Source organism: Thunnus maccoyii, chromosome 7 (assembly GCF_910596095.1).
Source record: "Thunnus maccoyii chromosome 7, fThuMac1.1, whole genome shotgun sequence".
Classification (NCBI taxonomy): Eukaryota; Metazoa; Chordata; class Actinopteri; order Scombriformes; family Scombridae; genus Thunnus; species Thunnus maccoyii.
This window is the reverse complement of record NC_056539.1, coordinates 21,095,664-21,117,865: the sequence shown is the minus strand read 5'-3', so window position 1 is coordinate 21,117,865 and position 22,202 is coordinate 21,095,664. Positions and strand designations below refer to the sequence as shown.

Here is a 22,202-nt window from a genome sequence, read left to right as displayed (position 1 = left end):
ATAAGAAATCATCATAACAAAACCTGAAACATTTTTTTGCACTGGAACAAAATTACTTTCTCCAATTGCATTTCCTGATTGATAACAACTCAACACAAGACTAAATTACCTGTTAAAAATATTTCTTTCTTTGCAGTGTAGTATATATAGGCACAATAAACCTCACCTATTATTCTGATAAGGAGATATGATGCTTTATCTTTAAGATGCCCCAGCTGCACCGGCTGCCGTGATACAGTGCGTGGCTTGTATTGGTCTGTTTCATGCGACCGTACCTCCATCTTTATCCCGGGTAAAGGCAGGCTGACGATGTTACTGGACCATACCTTCAGTGAGGCGTGGGGGAGAGGCATGACTTCATCACGTCAAGTAGAGCACTGTAAAAAAATATCCTCCAAGGCAAGTTATACTGCCCTGTGTTCCGGCTTAAAACCTAACTTAAACAGTTGAATAAATGTTTTCACTGGTCAGTTATAGCAGATTTGTGTGATCATGTATTTCATTGTTGACTAAAATTCTGAGAACATTTAATACAATTAGCTGCACTGAGTTCAAGTGATATCTCTCCAAATCATGATATTTAAAGCTAGAATAAATGTATTTAATTTTTTTTACCGTGCTAATGTTCAAACAGCATGCCATTAAAGAAGAGGGGGGACGTTGAGGGGTGGGGGGGTGGGGGGGTGAAGATGGAGAGACCCGTGAGTTGAGGGGTGGCTGGAGAGGGAGGGCCGGACGCATGACATCATTCCCCCAGCTTCCCTGCGCGGACAGAGCTCTGGTTTCTCCAAGTGCGCACGGCGGCTGCTGCTGAGGGAGCGACTCCTCCTGCCGTACCCAGACGCGTCCTGAGCAACCTGCGCTCCTGGGGTGGATTTTAAAAACATTATTTATCCCGGCAGAGGAACCCGTGAACCGCTCCTCACTGGACCAGCCGCAGGGACGCACACATTTAACACAAACCCGGGGATTATTGCTTGTTTTAATCATGACGATGTGAGGGTTTATAAGCTGAGAAGAAAGAAAGAGGAACTCCGAGGCAGACAAAAAGGTAGGTACACTTCCCTGTCTCCTTTTTTCTCCCGGACTCTTTCCAGCTACTTTTGTTTCCCAGGTAAATTTTAAACATGAGCTCGGTCATTGTCTAAGCGCTTAAACAAAAATTAAGCGTGTGGGCATTTGGTTTTGGAGCGCACGAGTCGTGCGTTATTCTACCGTCTTAATACCCGCACACAGAGACGCAGGCAAGTGTCCAAAGAGAGGCATCATTTTCAGAATACTGCAAAGAAGCTTGTTCAAGCTGCCACCGAGCTTTGCGATGGAGAGGGATGCTCGATTGTCCCGAACTCAGCGGGAGACCCGACTCTGCCACCGCAAAGCTGCTGCTGGTAACAGAGGATATCTGCTTCTTGAGTACGATGGCTATCCATCACTCTGAACGACGGTCGTAATAGGCAAGGCTTCCCTTTCAATTCCCCAACTGAGAGTTAATTACATATTTAATCTCCCAAATACAAGAAACCTGGGTGGTTCTTTAACGGAACGAAGATTCTGAAGGATATCTCTTTCACTTGTATGCGCTATATAGCTCTGGAGCATAACGCATATTTCTGAATCATCTTTTTTTTCGGGCGGAGGTGTGTGTGTGTGCGTGTGCGTGTGTGTGTGTGTGTGTGTGTTGGGGGGGGAGGGGGGGCTGCTCCATCGAGCAAGTGCTTCTCCACTGAGGGGGGGGGGCAATTCATTAACCAAGTGAACCGTGAGATGCTTTGCATTAGAATCCACTGATATGAACATGCTCATGGATCATGACACGTTCAGTTCTTCTTGTAAGCATCGATCGGAAATGCCATTTTCGATAGGCTATTTCAGTTCACTCTCTCTCTCTCTCTCTCTCTCTCTCTCTCTCTCTCTCTCTCTCTGTTTCTCTCTCTCTCTCTTTCTCCATCTCTCTGTGCGTGCGTGCCAGTCTGATATAAAGCCTAAGGTTTATACATGTTGGACTTTTGAGAGCACTGTAGTGTTGGTCTACACCCCAGGAATGGACATGCCTTTGCGCATCCCGCTGTCAATGGCGTAAGGAGTTGGGCTTATTTCGAGGTGCGCCACTTGAGCTTTCTATATCCCCACCGAGGTGGAGTCAGCAGTGCAATGACACTGACTTTTTGACGATGGTGATGCTCTTATTGAAAGCTGGAAATTCCGACATGAATTGCATTTGCTGCCGTTCATGGAGACCCTGTTGTGTCCGTGGATATTTCAGATATCTTTAATGTTGTTTTATGTCCAAAGACAAAAATAATAGAAAACTCCTGCAAGAATAGTTGAAATTCGAACTTTCAAATTGGTTGTCATTTTAAATAACAATGCCTTTTCTCTTTCTTTTTCTTTTGCCTCGTTTTACACTAGGCTACGGAGATTCGGTATTACGAAAAGACCTGCTGATAATAACGCTCTATCTGGATAAAAATGGAATAATATCATGATAAAGTTTAAAAAGATGATGTGTATCTAGTATTTCTACACAAATCTGTGCAAATATACCTGTTTGCACTCTACATTATTCGATTCATTATCCTAAAGCTTTGGGAGAGATTTGTGAAATCTGGTGAGGATATAATAGCACCTTTTTTATTTGGAGTTTCATATTGAAACAGTTACCACAGAACAATATAGTTTATTATTTTCCCGAAGTTGTGGATTTTCCATCTTGTTCCGTCTCCAGTTTCGATCGCAATGAGCGCATCGCGCTTCTACAAAGCTCATAAAAGCCAGGGGAGAGAACAATATCTCGAAAGCGCCCGGGTTGTTAAAAGAAAATGGCTTTATTCATTTTTCTCTGTACCCGTGGTAACTTAGTTATAGCTTTTTATGGTGCCTGGAAATGGCTTACAGGCTTGCAGTGCAATGTAATGTAATCACATTTATGATGTTGCTGTGTATTACAATTCCCTGTTATGCTCCGTCACATGAGAAATTTGGAGTGACCCCCCCCCCCCCCCCCCCCCCCCCCAACTCACACAGCAGAATGCCCAGGAGCACGAGAGCAAGGCAGGTAACATCCACCAATAGATTTGTATGAGAAGGAGCACACACCCCTCCCCTGCACCCAGCCTCTCTGGAAAAGTCCTCAGTCCTTACTAAATTATATTCAGACTTATGCCGCCACAGATTTATTCTGGCAGCCAATCATATGCTTCTTGAGTTTTGCCTTTTCCATATTTCATGCACATTTTTTTTCAATTACAATAGAAAGTTTGGCCTCCTGCAAGGAAGACATTAAGCTATGTGGAGCTGAACCACAGTGATGAAACAAATGATGTAATGCATGAGTTGGTGTATACAGCTTACACACAAAGAGGCATTCACAGAGAGATTTGCATTCACTCTCTGCTTTTCTTTGTGATGTTACATCTTTTTATGCACGACAGCACCCCTGGGATTTTAGGCTACTATTTGTAAGATGTTAATATTGCAGTTTAAATTATGATTCGTATTCCCTCTTCAGCATGGCTGTGTCTATGCTTCAGCCGATATCTTGATATTAAGATGTGGTACTACCGAATGATCACTACGACAAGAGGGAGTCACTCATTCTCTGCTGTCTTAACAGACAGGCCAGTGGAAGGACAGCCATTACTAGAGTTCTTCCCTCAGACTTAATGGGCTGGACACATTTTATGAAGCGTTACCCAGCGTTTGTTCATGGAGCAATCAAATACGTGTTGGACATGCTTAGAGGCTACACACTCTAAAATGTAGCGGTTCACTGTTGGTTCTTCTAAGATCTGAATGGAGCCAGTGAGGACCTTCAGGTTATTCAATAGTTAAAAGAAAGGATTTCTTTACTTTCTCTTTGTGTTTTTTAACCCTTGTGTAATAGAATTTCATGATCTGTGTTCAGGCTCATGTCACCGTTTTGGTGATGGTGAAATCTTAGGTGTAGGTCCAGCCATGGAGGGTTCACTCTCTCTCATACCTTTTATATCCTACTTTCACCGGCTCTTTCAAAGAAATTTCAAATCATTAAAATTACAAAATGCCCCTAAATGAAGCCTATTTAATTTTTGGAGTGTAGAGTGACATCATCTTTTAGTGAGCTTTTGGTTATGAGGATGAGCCAGGAAGCCTTTTTGTCATGTACACCTCTTCACTTGACATCAATCAACCAGCCTCTCTGTATGTATGAGATGGGTGATTGAATGGCATGTTCAAGCATCCGTTGTTTTCTCCTGCAGAAATGCACCTAAATCATGCTCACCTGTCACCAGCTGGGCATCAAAGATAGTTTCAGGCATGTGAGAGAGGCCACTGCTGTTAAAAACTCTTGGCACTCATTGCAAATGCACATAGTGATAGACATGAATCTGCTTACACACACACACACACACACACAAGCACATATACTTTTATTGCATTCGCAAGATGAGATATAAGTCTCATTCTGCAGTCTCATTACAGGCGACCAAGCCTAAGTGTGTGGCCATGCAGGGATGTAATTTAAGGGGGGACACAGAGGATATGTCCCCTGCACTTTTTTCAGAAGGCAGTATTGGACCCCTCCACATTTTACAGTCCGAAAACTAACGTTGTATTAAAAAAAACAAAAAAAACATGACAAACTGTACGCACTAGGACTACGGGGAGAAGGCTCAAGCTCCCAGACCCCCTTTCAACTCTCCCTCCCCTCTCCTCTCTGTTGATGTTAGGCTTGACTGAGCCAACATTGATACTCTCTTACCAGATAACGTTGCTATGACTAACATTGACTGGTGAGCAAAATAGTCACCAGCCCGTCACACATATTTCAATAGGGGGAAAAAAGCGATTTGGCAAATTAAATATTTAAGATGGTTGTAAAACAGCATGATTTTTCTATTAACCTATGTAACTTGAAAATGAGTCCGCCTTAAACCCGCAGGAAGTATTCGTCAACAATGTATGAAAAGCAGAGTCTTTAGCGTTAGATTCACACACCACAGGCTCAATAGGATAACTCGACTCTGCTTTCATATCAGAGATCAGAAGAGATGGAGGTGAAGACAGAGAGGGCAAGGCAGGGAGAAGCAGCACTGAGTTTCAGGTAGGTTATATGTGAAGGTTATAGGTGATTTTGGTTTGTTGATAATGTGAGGAAGAAGTGAACAAAGTAAAGTACACTAAGAGTAATACAACCAACATGATTTCAATATGGCTCCGGCATTGCCATCAGCATTGTTCTATACCTTGTGCGTGTCAACTGCTTTCATATCAGACATCAGATGAGGTGGTGATGCCTATGGAAGACAGGGAGGGTGAGGCAGCGAGAAGCAATGCTGAGTTGCAGGTGGGTTATATGTTACCATAGTCCCTAAATATATGTACAAATGCAGGAAAATGGAATTCAAATCGCAATTTTTTCCTGGGGGAGGACACCCAGACCCCGTTTAATTACGTCCTCCCCAATTCTCAAACCAAAGTTACACCCTTGTTCATGCTGTCATAATGGAAAAAGATGTGGATAGCTGGTAGAGCTGTTTAAGGGTATCCTAAACGTGTAAAACAAGAGGAGAGAGAAGAAAATATTTGATCATAAGCACACTTTATGGAGAGCTTCACCCAGATGCACTACGGAAGTCTAAATACCAGGAGAATGCTTGTTAGTTGTCACCTCCAGATAAATAGCAGGCCTTTTTTCTGGTTTTTCCCCCTGCTAGTGGCAGAATTTGAAATTCTAAGTAGCAAAATGTCAATTTCAGAATATCCCTTCCTCATCTCCACCCCTTGAGCCATACGCAAACACAACATGGTAATTTGTTTTCAATACATGTAAACGTTTAGGGTGAATACAAGCAGCAAAAGATTGACATCTATAACCAAAACTATAGTAGTTGGGCGCTGCAGAGGTAATTTAGATTGAGTTAATCATTAAAGAAATTAAAGGGGTTAGGAGGGGGGAGTCAGCATAATGTGACAGAGCACTTTTTGTTCCCAGTCTTCTGTCCAGTGGTTCCATATTGTACACTAAATCTTGTCAGGAAGCATATGGTCCTAAAGTCTGTATGCAAATGGATGCTGGAATATTCTAATAGGAAAGAAAGAAATTGTCCTTGCGTCTGTGGACAGTGGTTTGTCATTTCAAATGGCTCAGATATGAGCTCTTTAGAGGAAGTCTTGACTGCCAGAATGAGGGAAAAAAATGCACTATTCACATTTTCCATAAACACTCTGACCTGGTTTGGGCCCACCGTGGAGCTTGACACTTTAATGGCTTTGATGTGTACACATTTTCCTGGTACACGCCTAGATGTCAGGAAGGAAGATCCTGGAGTAATGCAAGAATTCTCCTCCTTTCCCTGGAAGGAGAGGGAGAACACTCGCTTCCGGGGGACGGGGGTAAAAGCCTCAGGGCACCTTTCTCCCTGTCAAATATGTTAAGCATCATCTCAAAACACAATTTCATAAAGCAACGTCTAATCACATCTGCCAGTCACAATCCCAATCAAAAAACGTGTTTAAGAGTTTAAGAAGCAGGAGGAAACATCTTGTGCACCTTTCCTTGCTGCTTGGAGGGTTTGATTATGTTGTTTTCACAGTAATCACAAAAGCCTGTATGGTGGAGGGAAAAATGTAACCTTGTCACGGCTCAATTTCACTGGTGAGGAGGACACATCATAATCACTGAGGAAGTCTTAGTTCAGGTTAAAGCAGCATGTTAAGTGTTCAGAGGCTCTCTACTCAAGGATAATTGCAACGGTAATGTGTGTGTTTAGAGAACCTGAGAAAATGCCAACAAATGATGTGTTCAAGCGATAGTCTAAAATACACAGAGGGGACATATACAGGGGGGCAAACTAGTATGTGAAATATGTCTGATCTTTTAAACTGCATTTTATATAATACATTTTCTATTAGGAAACAATTTTAAAAGGATATGTTGCCAATGGGGATAAAATATTTCACTCATTACCAGAGCAGATTAACTGAAATACATTTTTTTTAAATACATGTAATAATTTTTTTATGTTTAGAATATAGGAGTATGCATAGGCCTTGAGGTATTGTTGTTCATCCAAAGACTGCAGGAGGCCAAGGATGTAAATGAATGATGGCTTTGATCTCTGTTGTATCCATTTCAAAAATTCTTGCTTTCCATTGCATGCTTGTGACTGCTGCACTTTGGTCCCAAAATAAATGTTCCAGAAAAGTCACATTGACTAGGTGGTCTTCAGACAATGTAAATCCAACAGATCCAAATAACTAACAAGCTATCCATGGTTGCCAGCTTGGCAGGATGTTTTCTGGAGAGTAGACAATTAGAAGACCTCTCACTGGATGTGACAGATGTAAATCTCCTCGGGGAGAGAAGCTTGCAGAGGGTTATTTGCCACTGCAGCCGCCAACCGCCCCCAAGGGTCATAACTCTTGAAGGTCACAGTAGCATTTCACCCTCCCCAACCCAAACCCCACCCCCAACCCCCCTTTTCTTGCCCATGATAACTGCAGTGGGTATTGCCGGATGTTTCCTGCCATGCTGGTGAGCGGGGACTGATGATTGTGGGGGTCTGCGAGGATGATGCTTCTCGACAGCGGCAGGAAAAAGTAAACACTGTCTCGCCTGTTTACTACTAGCCTACATTGTAGTCAAAGGCATCACAGTAAATGAATGATTCATACAGTGTCTTGGATAGTCATTTATGTTTAATTCAGAACTGTACTGTAAGGCGTTGGCCTGTGGTGTGGCGGAGTCAGTCTGCCGGAGTGGGTGAACAGTTGAAGGTGCGGGCGAGGGGATGAGGGAGGTGTTGAGAATGTCACGCTATAGCAGGGCAGAATTAAGACAGAGAGAGGAGAGCATTGGCGGTGGCCTTGTACGTTTCATCTGCAGGCCCTAATAAAACCCTCACAGGCCAGCATTGATCTCTCCCAGAATAATCCATTTAGACTGAGCGTGCCTGGCCATGTGGGGCTTCTTCAATTATTTATGGCAGAATGCTGTGCAAGCTTCCGTTGGGATGCAACAATGTGCCCTGAGAAACCTGTGAACTGCAGTTTGCAGGAGAGCATGGGAGACACTGAGTGCAGAAAAGGAGAAACGACAGATGGAAGGAGGGGACTGGTTGGAAAGAGATGTGAAGAGGGATGGAGGGATGGAGGGCAGGTGACAGGGATACAGGGAGATGTAGTTGGGAGGGAAATGGGAGGGGTGACAGACAAAAAGGAAGGAACAGAGAGGGAGACAGGAGGAAGCGGAGAGGAAGTGATAAACATGGAAAGGACAAAAATGAATGAAAGAATGTAATTAGAGGTTTTAGGGGAAGGAGGGATGAGAAACAAGTTTAGGAAGAGAGCAGAAGAGGGGAAGGATATGAGAGGGAGGAGTTGAAAGAAAACTGAAGAAAAAAAAAGAGAAAGTGGTTGTCATGAAAAGGGTAAGTAGGGAAGAGATATATGATAAAGAAATGAAGGGATAAGGATGAGAGAGTTGGGAGAGAGGAAAAGAATTAAAAGGCAGAGTAGAATGTACTGAGGAGTAGATGAAAGAGGGATCTGAGAAATGAGAAGGAAAGGAAAAGAGATATAAGAGAAAAAGAGAGGAGTAGAAGATTAAGTACGTAAAGAAGGAGAGGTAGGTAGGTAAGGAGAGAGGAGCGAGGTGAAGAAGCATGAGCGGAAAGAAGGTAGAATTATGGATGAGACAGGGAGGAAGAGATGATTGGAAATGAGGCAGGAATAGATGGATAGGAAGATAGGAAGAGGGTGGAGGATGGAACCATTTTAAAGCAAGTCATGAACAACTATTGATCATGGCAGAGTAATGGTTGCTATTGTGTTAAGAGGAGTAATGTCAGCTTGACTGCCTATACAGTTGATCATTATTCCCGCTGCACCCACCTTTAACATTGTGCTTTACAAAACAACACAAAAATTACAGTTTATCTTACAAAAGTAAAAAAAAAATCTTCCAGCACAGTCAGATTTATTTCAGCCTTGCTTACTGTGTAGTTTCTTTAACTGAGCCATAATGTCTTCAAGGCAAGTCACTCCACTTGTTTCAAGATGTCACATGAAACGCAACGATTTGGACAAGATGATTTCCTTCTATTGGCAGATTTTCACTCAATGTTAGAAAAATTTGTTTAAAGGCAGAGTACAGTGAGGCATCATCTTCTGCAGCATACTGAAACTGTGCACTTAGAGCTACATATCATAAACTCCCCTCTGTTTGCCTGGTCTATATTCTGCTATTAGCAGCTCACACACGGCTCTCATAAATCCAGACAGATTTGTCTTACCTGATTCCCCCGGCATTCACCATCAAGCTCTCCTCCTATTGCTGTAATTCCCACCACCCTATTAGGCTTTCCACCCACCGCCTGCTGCCAAATCCGGATTTCTGATCCAGTGGAAGACAACTGGAATTGAAATTTCCATCTGTACGGTTGAGTGATTACGTCTGGCACATTTAGAGAGGGTATACCCATATTTCACAAGGTCTCTAACCCTTGTGACCTTTCTAAAGCTTGTGCTGGAACATAACAGGCCTCTTTAGTCACATTTGGATGTGAGCTTTTCTGCCATGTGCAGTAACAGCCATTGTACATCTGTGTAGTCTTCTACTGCCTCTTCTTCTGTAGAATGTATTTCTATTTAGCATTAGTGCTGTATATAGCGGTGGCCATCTCAAAAGTCCCTTTGCATTAACATCTACCTGATATTAATGCTGCACACATTTAATTTTTTTTATGATATTCAGAGTCATATTCATACATTACAAACAAAACTCTCTGGCATCAGACACAGCGGATAAAAAGAAACTTCAAAGTCCTCAAAGGGAAAAAGCTGTTAGTCTACCGATAATCCAGCAAGCGTGCAGTTAGAGAAAGGAAAAAGGATTTTGGAGTGGCTATTACATATTCTGTGTCAAACAGCCTAATCAGATAGGCTAAACGGTGTGGCGGCATAGCTATTAGCTAACGATAGCATACCAGCAGGTTTCTGTTTAATTAGTAGGACCCAATTTCCTACCACTTGTCGTTCTCTGAAGCAGCCACCAAGGATTTATTGTTTGTCCACAACCATTGATTATCAGATTCTAGTAATTGTTTTGCCTTCGCTTGATTAACAAACCTGTGTTTTCTCCAGAGGCTAGCTCAATAGCAGCCTTTAATGGCAGGACACCAGCCAAACTCCTGCCACTATAACAGGGGGGTTACTACAATTACAATGGAGAATAAGGCAGAGGAGGGAAGAAAAACCTTCCTCATTTTCTCGTTTTTGTTTCGAGGGGGAGTATTGTATCGAAACAACCAGACAGCTAAGTTCATTAACCAACTAGTGCTCAGTGAATGGTTCCATACACAGATCTTAGTGTGTGGGTGGCCCTTCTGGCTGATGCCTCCAGGTGCTCTGTGTTTTGTGATTCCCGTCCAGCAGTGTGGGGGATGATCAATGATGGATGTGACTGTTCAAACCACGGCATTACTGGCATGTTAGGAATTTAAGTAGCCTGCTTTTTTTCTTGTTCTCTCTCTCTCTCTCTCTCTCTCTCTCTCTCTGTCTGTCCCCCCCCTCCCCCTCTCTCTTTCTTCTTTTCTTGAGGGAGGTTCTTGAGATATGGTGCAGAAAGGAGAGTGTATCCCAATTTTGAACGAGTAGATACATATTGAAGAGGAGAAGAGTTGATGACCAGCTTTTGGAGCAACCTCCGGTCATGCTGGAGTTCAGAAGTTTGGATGAAGTGAGGGGATAGGGATATTACTTAGATATCTCTCTTTTCATAAGCCGTGACACAAGTTAGACCTTTACCTTTCATTCAACGTCTTTCACAGATGTACGACTGGGAACCTGCCATTCCCTCCCCACTCCCACCACACCCTGCTGAATTCTGGCTCTCATTCCAAGAGACTGGTTGGAAAAATCAATTTTTTCCAGGAAGAGTCTGGTTCTTGAGAACATTTCATTTCTACAACACACCAGTTGCTCTGTTCAAAACCTAGACAGAGTCTTCATCACTCATACCGCATGAATGTATACACTCATACGACAGCTACGGCTGTATAGAGCACTATGGGCGGTGTATCGATGTGAGACTATTGGCACAGTGCAAGAATCAATGAAGAGGGCTTTGGCAAAAATATTTGTGGTTGTCTGGCAAAAAGTTTATACTGGCTTAACCTTTGCTGCAACATAAAGTTAAGTCATCTAGCAATGTTGGCCAATCGAATACATAAAAACACATGTAATGTGAATGAATGGTGTCATACTACTCACAGTTATTGAGAAGGAGAATAAAAATGATCATTGGTGTGAAAAGTTTTCACAGTTGTAAAATCGTGTCTCCTCTCCTGTCTGGGTTATTATCATTAATCTCATTTCTGACTTTGGTAGAAGCCTGTACTTGAAAAATAACACATTGCCAAATTATTTTCTTTATTCATCTCACTCCATTTGCTTCTCCTTGTAACTCTCTTCTTAGCTCTAATGTCTCTTGATCATTTAATGGTCACGTGTACTTTGTCAGGGTGAAGGAATTCAAGCTAACACCACTGTTATTCTTTTTGTAAGTTGCTATTGACTAAATGATTAAATACTTAAATAAAATTAAGCAATGACACATGATGAATACAGGTAGGATGACTTTTATGCTAGCTACCACTGTGACAAAATTAACTGCAGGCACCAATCTGCTACTTTGTGTTGTGTTGTTGGTTTTTACCTTTTCGCTCTCCGTGGGTTTTGCGCTGTTAGCTGCTGAGGCAAGAACAGGATGCTGAGGGAGAGGAGGAACGAGGTCTACTTAAAGGTAATTTATTTCTGCTGTCGCTTTGTTGGGTGAAGAGGAAGTGACAAATGCGAGCTGGTTGTTTATGAGGCCTGGCTAAGTGCTGGCAGGGCTGCTTTCCTCTGAAGTAGTTGGCTCGCTGTTTAATTCATGTCCTTGGGAGGTGCATTGCTTTGTGGCATAGTGTGTGGCAGGCCAGCTAATGAGAGGTGAACCTATCTGCTTCTTATTCCCCGTCTGCCTCTCTTGTGCTTTCTCTCACTTTTTGCCCCTGTCCTTCTCACTTTTCTTTCTTCAATCTCTTCCGTGACCTCTTTTACCTCTTATGTTGTCTTTTTGTTCCCCCACCCATCCCTTTCATTTTTACCACTCTGAGGCCTTGAGTCAGAAAAGCAAGATATGTACACAGAATCTCCATCTGATCGCCCTAGCTTGCCCTGTTTCTCTGGAATGGCAACATGGAAATGAAGAACCCTCCTCCCATCACTTCCCGCCAGATAAATCAGTCAGACCTTTGACAAACCTCAAATAGGACTGCCGATTTTTCAAAGCTGTCCCGTTCATCACTTTGATTCATCTTGCCAGAGGTGGAAGGCATGTTTTCTTCTCATGTCATCCCCTCCACCCCAGTTAGCAGTTAGCAGGGGAAGCTAGGTCACTGCATTCAGTCTTTAGTGTTTAAAAAGAAAAGCAGTTCAGCACCAGTGACCAGGCAGTGAGCTTTAAACCACCCAGAAAGATATACAGCAGAAGGACAGGGTGAGTTGAAATGTCGACCTCTCCGCCACCTCAGCTCCATTACATCCTCTGCCTTCTCCTCCTCCTCCTGTGTACCTTTGTAAAGTGCTGTTTTAATTGACATGGAAAAAAAACCTCTCTGGTTATCTGCCTGCCCATTCCTGTTTCATGTCATTTAAGTTAATTTTTTCCCTCCTGTTCCTTGTCCATCATTCCTCTTGTCCTCCTCTCTTGTTCTCCTTCTCACTGTGCTCCTGATTCTTTCCCTTTCCTCAAGCTCTCTCTCTCTGCCTCTCTCTCTTTCTTCAGCTCAACACCACCCCACTCCCTGCTGATTGCCTGTGTTGTTTCTTCCTTCCTATTTTCTCCTTGTCTAGTAATTTACATCTCAGTGTTGTCTCCCCCTCTACCAACTTGTCTCCTCTGTGTTGCTCCCTCCTTATCTCTGACTTCAAGTGTTTTATGCGTTGGCTTTGTAAATTGTGAAATGAAGATATCAACTAAACAATATAGATTCAGTTTCGAAAATAAAACAATGGAGGTCCATCAAAAGACTGATTATTATGAATTATGCCACAATAACTTAGAGATAATCGTACATGCTGAATCATTTACATATCGTACAATTGTATTTACAAGTATATATTACAGATCATTAGTTGAACATAAAATAAACTCTTCCTCCATCACTGACCTATCCTCACATCCATCTGACATCACAGAGATAAACTTGGCAGTGGAAAGAATCATCCTTCCATCCTCCTCCTGCTCTGCCGTGCATGAAGAGCATTATTGTGTTTTTCAATTACAGTATTGCTACTGATTTTTTTAATTATTCAAATGAATCATACCTCAATAATGTGTGTTTTATGTTGTGGTCATGAGCAGGTGAATCTCATGCTTGCCTGCTGGCAAACTTGCTCCTGCAATAAACAGACATGAGATAGACAGACTGCAAATGTATTTTAGAAGAAAATGGTTCTCATTCAAACTGTTAACAACCAGGATGATAGATTATGAGTGAATGAGAGTTGAGTTTTTCAAATTTAAATATATATAATGCAGGATTTTCCTAAAAACAATGTATAGACTCAGACCCACTAGAAATATGTGGCGATGCATTTATCTGCAGAGATGCTGCCCTCTATTTGTATTGTCTTATTATTTTGCTGGACACGGGATGCATCTAGGCATCAACCTTTGGGCAGTGGGTGTGTAGCCCCCAGCCAATAACAGCGTGCAGCGCATGACCTCAGGACTTGTAACATAGTGAACAGGTTACATCACTGTCTCTGTCTCTCTCCTCTGCTCCGCTCTGCTCTCTGTTTCTGTGTCATGGATGTATAAAGAGCTGCAGGTCTGTGCATCTGCTTGACCGAGGGCAAGGCTGAGTTACACACGCGGAGGAGAGAGGACACAGCAGACAGGATGAAGCCCTGCATTCATACAAAATCCAGCAATGCTGCACCTTCCTGCAGGGTTGTATGGAGGTGTGGGCATGTTTATTTGTGCTTTAGAATATAACCTCTGTGAAAAAATCAGAAAATAACATTTTATAACGGCCAATTCTGAATGCTGTGTGTTTGCAAACACCAAGATACAAATCCTGCATAGTATACCTATACCCATTAGTTGAGTACCACAAACCAAATGCCACTAAATTTGACATCAGAAATCACTATAGCCGTCATCTCCAAACCTCCACAATTTGGATAGGTACTACTTTTGGATGAGAGCGTGTGGTCTTAACTGACGTTTTACTGTATTTCAGCACAAAATATCTGCTATCAGGGGTGCTTATAACAAAGGTATTTGTATTGGTTGTCTAACTCTCTGTCGACTACTCTGTCAAATCCAGTGTTTCACATGCTATGTAGCTTCATTTTGCCTTATTTCACTTCTGTTCAGGCTGAAAGTACACTTCTTTCTGTATGTCACCTTCCAAAAATAGCTCTTAAGTGCACAGCCTGTCATGGGACCCTACAAACTGTTCCTGGGTCAAATGCCAAGCCCGTTTAACATTGATAGTCACCTGTCATGTATTTTGCATATCTCTGAGTGCCTCTCCCTTTATTTTCATCCTTCATTTTCCTTTCCTTCCCTCCCTATAACTGTCCTGTCCTGTCACTCTGAGATTTGGCTTTAACCTCTAGTGCAGTTTTTCATCGACGCCCTTTGTTTTCATCTATTGTTCTTAAAAGCGATTATGACCATCAGACAGGCCCATTAAATATTTAGCAGCTCTCCGGCTGCTGCTTTTACTGGCTTCACAGGAACACACACACCACAGATGTTCAAAGTGTCTTTCTCTGCAGCACCGACATGCACAGATATTTCGAGGGGCCGTGCTCAGTTAAAGAAAAGCTGCTACCACACACACAGTGTGTGTGGAGTAACCATGTTTGAAGGCCAGCGTTCATGCATGCGTGTTTCTTTGCCCTTTAGATGCAGACATACTGATTTCTGTATGTTCGTGTGCATGCAAGTACATGTAGTATATCTCTGTTGGTGTATGTGTAGTCTGTGTACCATATTTACTGCTATAATAATTTCTGTGTCTGCTGTGTGTATGTATTGTTAAGTGGCTGCCCCTCAGATTACTTGTTCAATATTAGAAAATATATATGCAGGTACATCCTCCATTTCAGCTGCAGGAAGAATTGGAATGATCAGTTGCTTGAGAGAACAATAAATAAGCTCCTCTTCTATTGATTTATCTAAAGACACTATGGGACAATAGCTTCACAAATTATCTCTCCCTTCAGAGCTGCGTTTTAGAGTGAACTTGAAATCTAAGTAATTGCGCCTTTGTGTGATACTGTGTACAAGAGAAGGTACATGTCATGTGTCATTTCCTTTGAAAATCCACTTTACTTCCTCTTAAGTTTTGGTATTAATAAGCTTTCAGATGAAGCTGAGAGTGACCCTACAATGTGAGGTTTTATGGATCTCTAATGATAGTTATCTGTACTTAGTGTTTTGGGCTCTCTCATCTTAAATCATGTTTAGTATTGAAGGGTTAAATTAATCAAGAAGTTTTTTGATCAAGGACTTCCCTAAAATAGACAAGTTACAGGTTGATGGGCTGTAACATTTATCGCTGATCTCATCGTGTCCTTGCAGCACAAAAGAGCTTTGTTGTCTTAGCTGTTGTTATTCAGAGGGAACTGAGTGAGCAGCCATGGGGTTCAGTGTCTTGCTCAAGGATGTTTTGGCTGTTCTAAAAGTGAAATGCGACGTGCCAGTTATGAGATTTCCAACTGCAAGTCCACCCTGCCAGTTCATACTCTTACTTAACTTTACTGCAAAAGCTGTAATAAATGTTCATCCACGCCAGAAATCGTGTCTCATTCCGTTGGGCTTGTTTACACCGGATCCTCCCCTTTTGTCGAGATTTTTCTTGAAACAACTGAATTTAAATAAAACACTTATTTAATAGGGATTGAAAAAATTTAGAAGTTTGTATGTTTTCACATGTCTGTGTGGGTTTTCTCTGGATAGTTTCTTTCCACTGTCCAAAGACGAACAGGTTAGCTGAATCGGAAACTTTGAATTGTGAATTGTGTTCATCTGTCTATATACAGACTGGCAACCTGTCCAGGGTGCATGGATGGATGGATGGATGGTAAAACTTGAATTCCTACTGGAAACAGTTGAAATTTTCTCACCATTTTGGCATTTTTCCTCACTTCTAATAACAGCTTTGAAGTTTCAGTGAATCAAAAGTGATTGTCATTAACTTGATTTGCTTGATCTTTAAGACATTTTGCAATTAATCCAGGTTTGAACTCAGAATATGTGAATTTCCTCCTCTTAGTGGTTGTTGTGTTGGAGACAGAAGGTCGATTTGTCTACTGTACTTCACTCTGGTTTGGAGTGCTCATTTAATGCTGGTGTCACTTCCTGCTCATCAGGTAAGATTTCTTACCTGAAAATACTCACTTGCAAATTGGATGAATTTGTAGCATTAAAAATAAAATGTTTTAGATTCTGTTACAGCTGCAGATGAAAGCTGGATAAAGAAAAAAAAACAAAAAACAAAAAAACATGAAGCTTTAAGGCTGCATGTTTTAAGGAAGATTTAATATCACTAGTTACATTTGTTGCAGTGATAGGCAGTGAAGAACATAGTCATACTTATGTATTAACTTAGGTATGTTAATTGATGAAAGTCCTTGGTTTTAATGGCTATCTAGAAGTGGGTACTGAGGAAAAAAGTGACAGGCTGTGACACAGTATGTACTTGTAAGGGCCAGCCATCTAACCCCCTGTACTGTAGTAGTGTCTCTCTCTTGCTTCCTCTCTCTCTTTCTGAGTCTTTGCCTAATGGCTGATAATGAAGAGGGCATCTTTGCAGAGATGACATGTGCACGTCCTTTACTGGACACACACACACACACACACAGACACACACACACACACACACACACACACACACACACACACACACACACACACACACACACATATACACACATACACACACACACTGCCTGAGCTGACTGCCCTTCAGAATACTAGGCCTGACATTAATCTTTAAATGACTGTTGCTTCTTCCACTAGACTTTCAATCCATTAGTGGCTACGTCTTGAGATGGAGAGAGATTGGCCAGGGAGAAGAAGGCAGGGAGGATGCAGGCAGCGTGTGTGTGTGTGTGTGTGTGTGTGTGTGTTGTGGCTGAGGTGAGGTGGGACAGTGGAGAGTGTGCGACAGAAAGGATGATGTCAATGATAATGGAAGATGAGGACAGAGAGAGAATGAAAGAGAGATGAAGGGAGGTAGAGGCAGCAGGGCGGTATCGGAGAGAAAGATGCAATGATACTGAGAGACAGAGAGAGGACACAGGTCTGTTTTAAAATCCTGTCCATGTCAGCTACTGTACTCCTGTATGGGTGATATGGGTTACAAAACACAGCCACACATCTTGTCCTCCTTTCTTACATTCAAAGTCAGAAAGAGCAACAGTTAAGATTTGACAAAATAATCTTAACTCAAGGTCCACTTACTGGATTTTTTAAGACTGCATCTCACAGTCTTCATCTTATCATGTGACTGAAGTTTCATGCCACGGTAACATGATATCAACTAAGCCATCTCCATGTTAACTGACCAAACTCCCTCCGCTCATGAAGACTGTGTGACGCAATTGAAAGCTCTTACTAGTTTGAGTTAAGACTATTTTGTCAAACTACTATTTCCAAGGTCAAGAATAAACTTTGCCGCTCAAATACTTAATATGTGTTTCCCAACACTCCTTTTTTCTCCATTTCTACAAATCCAAATATTTGCTCTCCCCTTCTTCCCTTCACTCCTCTTCTTCCCCACTGTTACCCCATCTCTCCCCTCTGCTCTCCCCTTCTTCTTCACATCCATCCCTCCCCACTCACTTTCACATCTCCTCCACACACTCTGTTCATTTCTCCCGTTCTTCCTCACTCCTTCTTCTCTGTCTGCCCACATCCCCATTTTCTGTCCCCTTCAATTCATCAATCCACCATCTCCCCTCTCTCTATCTTTTTATCCCCTTTGTTCACTTTTTTCCTCTTAGATTCTCACCCTCTGCATAACTCTTCTTCACCCCTCCACTTTCCTGTCTTTTCCTGCTAACTTGCTCCATTCCTACTAACCCCCTTTCTTCCTCTCTTACACCTTCCTCTTTGCTCTCTCCCTCATCCTCCTCATCTCTCCTGCTCCCCTACTTTCTTTTAACTCCTCCCTTCCTCCTATTCTCTCTCCTCAGCCCTCTTCCCATCCTCCGATCCCCTCGTCTCCCTCCCTCTGCTCTTCCAGCGGTGAGCTATAGTGACTCTGACATCATTACCCTTGTTGTGACAGGTTTCATTTGTACCCTGTGGACCTATACATCAGCCTGACTGATAGTCCAGGGCCCGGGGCCAGCAGAGCCCCGCCCAGACTGGGACAGAGTTACAGACAGAACGGCCCTTAAAACCACTCCAGCTTGAGTACCACTGCATATTTTTCCATTGCTCATTCTGATATGTCAGAATCAATGCCGGTTCAAAACACACCCCAAACTTCGCCTTGCCTGAAGTAACAATATGAGACAGTTTCTTATAAATAAATACCATGGCAGAACAAAGAAAAGAAGAGAAAGTCCAAAGGAAAATATGGCACAGTAGCACTGTTTCATTGACAGGTGATCTCTGGAAAGTGTTTTACAAAAGAACAAATGAGGGCTTAGCAGCAATGATGGAAACAAAATGTAAGTCATTAAATGTGGCGTTTAGTCGTATTTTTCATGACACAACAGAAAACATCTGTCACAATAGGTTTTGTGATTCCCTGTTTTACTTGTTTCCATTGAATAAATTACCACAAGAATTCCTCTTAAACTGTTCTTTTAATCGTGCGGTGAGTGTTTAAATCCCATTATATTGTTTTTTGTTGTTTCTGGTGCATTTTCAAGGTTGTTTCAACTAATTTTCCTGAATCAGCTCTTTAACCTGACTGAGGAAATTAGCATCCAAGATTAAAATGTTTGTTTCCAGTCTTATTAGACCGTTAATACTGCAGACTCGCACGCACACTGATTTAACTAATTTCAGTTAAGAGGACATTCTTTTTTCAACAAGGCAACATTAAAAAAGTACAAGGCAACAAAACAATGAAACACCATATGAAACAACATACAATAAATTACACGGTCAATGTTATAAATATATAGACTACTCTTCACTCTGTGATGTACACAAAACAGCAGAAATACAGCATACTTTATACTGAAAAAAATATATGCAGGTTAGAATGGGTTGCAAAGAAACAGTAGTCAAAATAAGAGTAAGCATGAAGAAATGCTTAAGCGCTGGATTTATTTAAACTGACAATATAATGTTTAAGTATAGTGTCCCATCAGCTGTCCATTTATGTCCACTGGAATGTCCATTAATAATATCACAGATGGTTTAAACATTTTCTAGACAACAATTTGGAAATTCTGTGTGCGTTCAATTCATACTTTAAATGGTGAATTTCTCTTTTAAAAGGAGCTTTTAATCCAAATGAATGTGTTAATGTGTGTTATTGATGAACAGCATGCCCCTGCATACCGCTCATCAGTAACACAGTTACAGTAGCCGGTTGTGAGGCCTGTAAGTCAACCTTGACCAATATCCATCTCTGCAGCCTCGTAAATTCAGCCAATACATCAACAATACTTTCAGACTGTTCTCAGCCCCATTGATCTGTGGTCATATTAACGTGCGGCTCCAGAGCTCCCCGGCATCCTTTGTGGCCAGACAAAAATGAATCCACTTGAGTGTGGAGCTTTTTAATGGCCAAACTACCCTGTTCTTCCACAATGGAACAGATCCCCATTATATTCACTCTGCTGTACAGACTAGAAAGCATGTCAAAGGACCATGGCTAACGAATCAGAGGAGCTCCTCATTTTACAGGTGCCTAGACCCCTGTCAAATGTAAAATTTAAGTATTTAAGGGGTAGAATTGTGGTATAAGATTGAATGTAGAACTAAATGGTATACAGTAGCCAAAATTCTGCATCATAACACTTTTGTCATGATATAACTGGATTAGATTTTTTCCTTTGCTCCCTTATAAATTACCTTGGGATGGAGAGTGTTTTGGTCTGTGGAGAACATAATTACCACAGTGCAGCTTCTCAATACTAAATCCTTTTTCTTAATCACTAGCTCTTGAATTTCAGGTAGAAATTACGTTCCAAAGAGGCATTTTAGATGAATGAATCAATCAAGCCTTTCACATGCTTCCATGTGGTGAGTTTAAAGTGCTAGAAGTTATAGTGAATTCTTTTTTTCAGATGCCTGTATGTGCGCATTGTGCTGTGATGCTTTCAGTTTGCTCAGCAAGGGCATTTATAAATAAAGGCTAGCTGTCTCGCCGTTTAGTCAATACCCCTACACTCACCATGGAGGTTAGCCAAGAAAGGAGTTGAGCTCAGACATTTTTTTTTTCACTATGTTCTGGAATATAGCGTTGTGGTGATTGTATGTGTGTGTGTGTGTGTGACAGTGTGTGTGTTTGTGTGCTAACACCTGTGCAGGTTGGTATGTGTGTAAATGCATTTTTGTGTGTGAGGACATACACATCTAAACCTCTGCCTGTGTGTTTGCTGAAGAGAGAGACTGACCACACAAAGGACACATTAATCATCCTGCTTTTTTTTTTTACTCCCTCTGCATCATGTAGTGTGAGTTGAGGCCTGATGGATGGCTCGTCTCTCAGCCTGGATTCCAAGAGTAAGGCTGTAACCTATCGACAGGCCAAAGACCCCTTGGGGGATCCCTGGCTTACTCTACAGCCCATACATCTCTGGACACTCAGTGTAGCTCCTCATGTATTTATTCCACAGATGGTGGATGTACTGTCCCTCTCTTAAAGCTGCATGATTTCAAATGTCTCTCTTTAGCATTGAATCCAAAAGAGCGATGTTTGAAATCATGTGCCACCCCAGACAGTCTGCAAATGATTTACTGATAACCTGGTAAGTGAATCATTAAATGCAAATTCAAATTATGATGGAAATGTGCAGCGATTGTAGAATATTGCTGAAGCCTAACCAGTATTCATCAACCGCAATTTACAGTCTGTATGAAGGCCTTTCTTTTCATAAACCACTATTGCTAATAACATCTAACATGATCCATTTGCAGCTTCCAATGTGAAGCTACACTGCACACCTGATCCGTTGTGGTAAATCTTGCACAACCAGCACTAGGCTGTTGCAAAAATAACTACACAAACGTCTATGTTTTGTGCATATTTGCACATTTGCATTAAATCAGTTGGTTATAACTTTTCATGCCAAACCTTCCAGTTCATGCAGTGCAAATAATAAGGGCTGTTGGGGATAGTGACATCACAGGGAAGCATTGGACACACACACACACTTCACCCATTTATGACATATCTTAAAACAATAAAAAGTTCTCTTTCCTCTCTGCATTATTGAAATCCCTCAGGACTGTACATTCCCAGCAACCCTCTCATCATTTTCTCATCTAAAAACACGGCAGCAAAGGCGAGTCCCAGATGTTTTCATCATTTCTTCTTTCAATTGTACTGACAAATAAGTGTTGCATTTTTAATTGATTTTTTTATTATTATTGCAATAGAAAGCAAACTGGCTGTGATTTACAGCATGATGAGCAGAATTATGACTTCAACTATTTTAGCAGTTTTAAGGTATATTGTTTACTTAAGGGTTGAGTATGGAGAGTATCTCCAGTCCCTGCATACACAGTTGTGTTGGAAATAGTTTTTCATCATTACACCTGGAACACACGGTGACAACACAACTGATGAGCCATTTTATCCATGACTGATAATTGATGATAGAGCAGCTGTTTAAAGTTGTGACACTGTGTTATTTGGGTTATTGTAAAGGTCTGATTAAAAAAACAGGAGAGAAAACAAATCAAAGGTCCCCTTGATTTTCCTCATAATTTTTGTAAAAACCAGTTTGCTATCTCGATAGTGATAGCAAGAAGAAGTGCAATAACTGCCCACAGTCCCCTCCTGAATAACTAACCCAGATACATCATCATGTCACATTTACTCGTCTTTTGTAGTAACCTCAAAATTCGTCTCTTCAAGAAACATATGTCCTATCCTCTTTTGCTTTCCTCTCCATCTAAATTACACCCTCACTGACAATGTCTTCCTCCACTTTTTCTGCTGAATATTCTCCTGTTGTAAAAA

At 41.7% G+C, this 22,202-nt stretch overlaps 1 protein-coding gene across 1 annotated transcript in view; it reads left to right on the top strand.

The window, feature by feature from the left end:
• Positions 1–782: 782 nt before the first annotated feature.
• Positions 783–22,202, top strand: part of ptprsa (protein tyrosine phosphatase receptor type Sa) — a 250,644-nt gene continuing 229,224 nt past the window's right edge. Inside the window, exon 1 of the mRNA XM_042417834.1 lies at positions 783–1,051. The gene's annotated coding sequence lies outside the window, so the exon portion shown is untranslated. The remainder of the gene's footprint in view (positions 1,052–22,202) is intronic.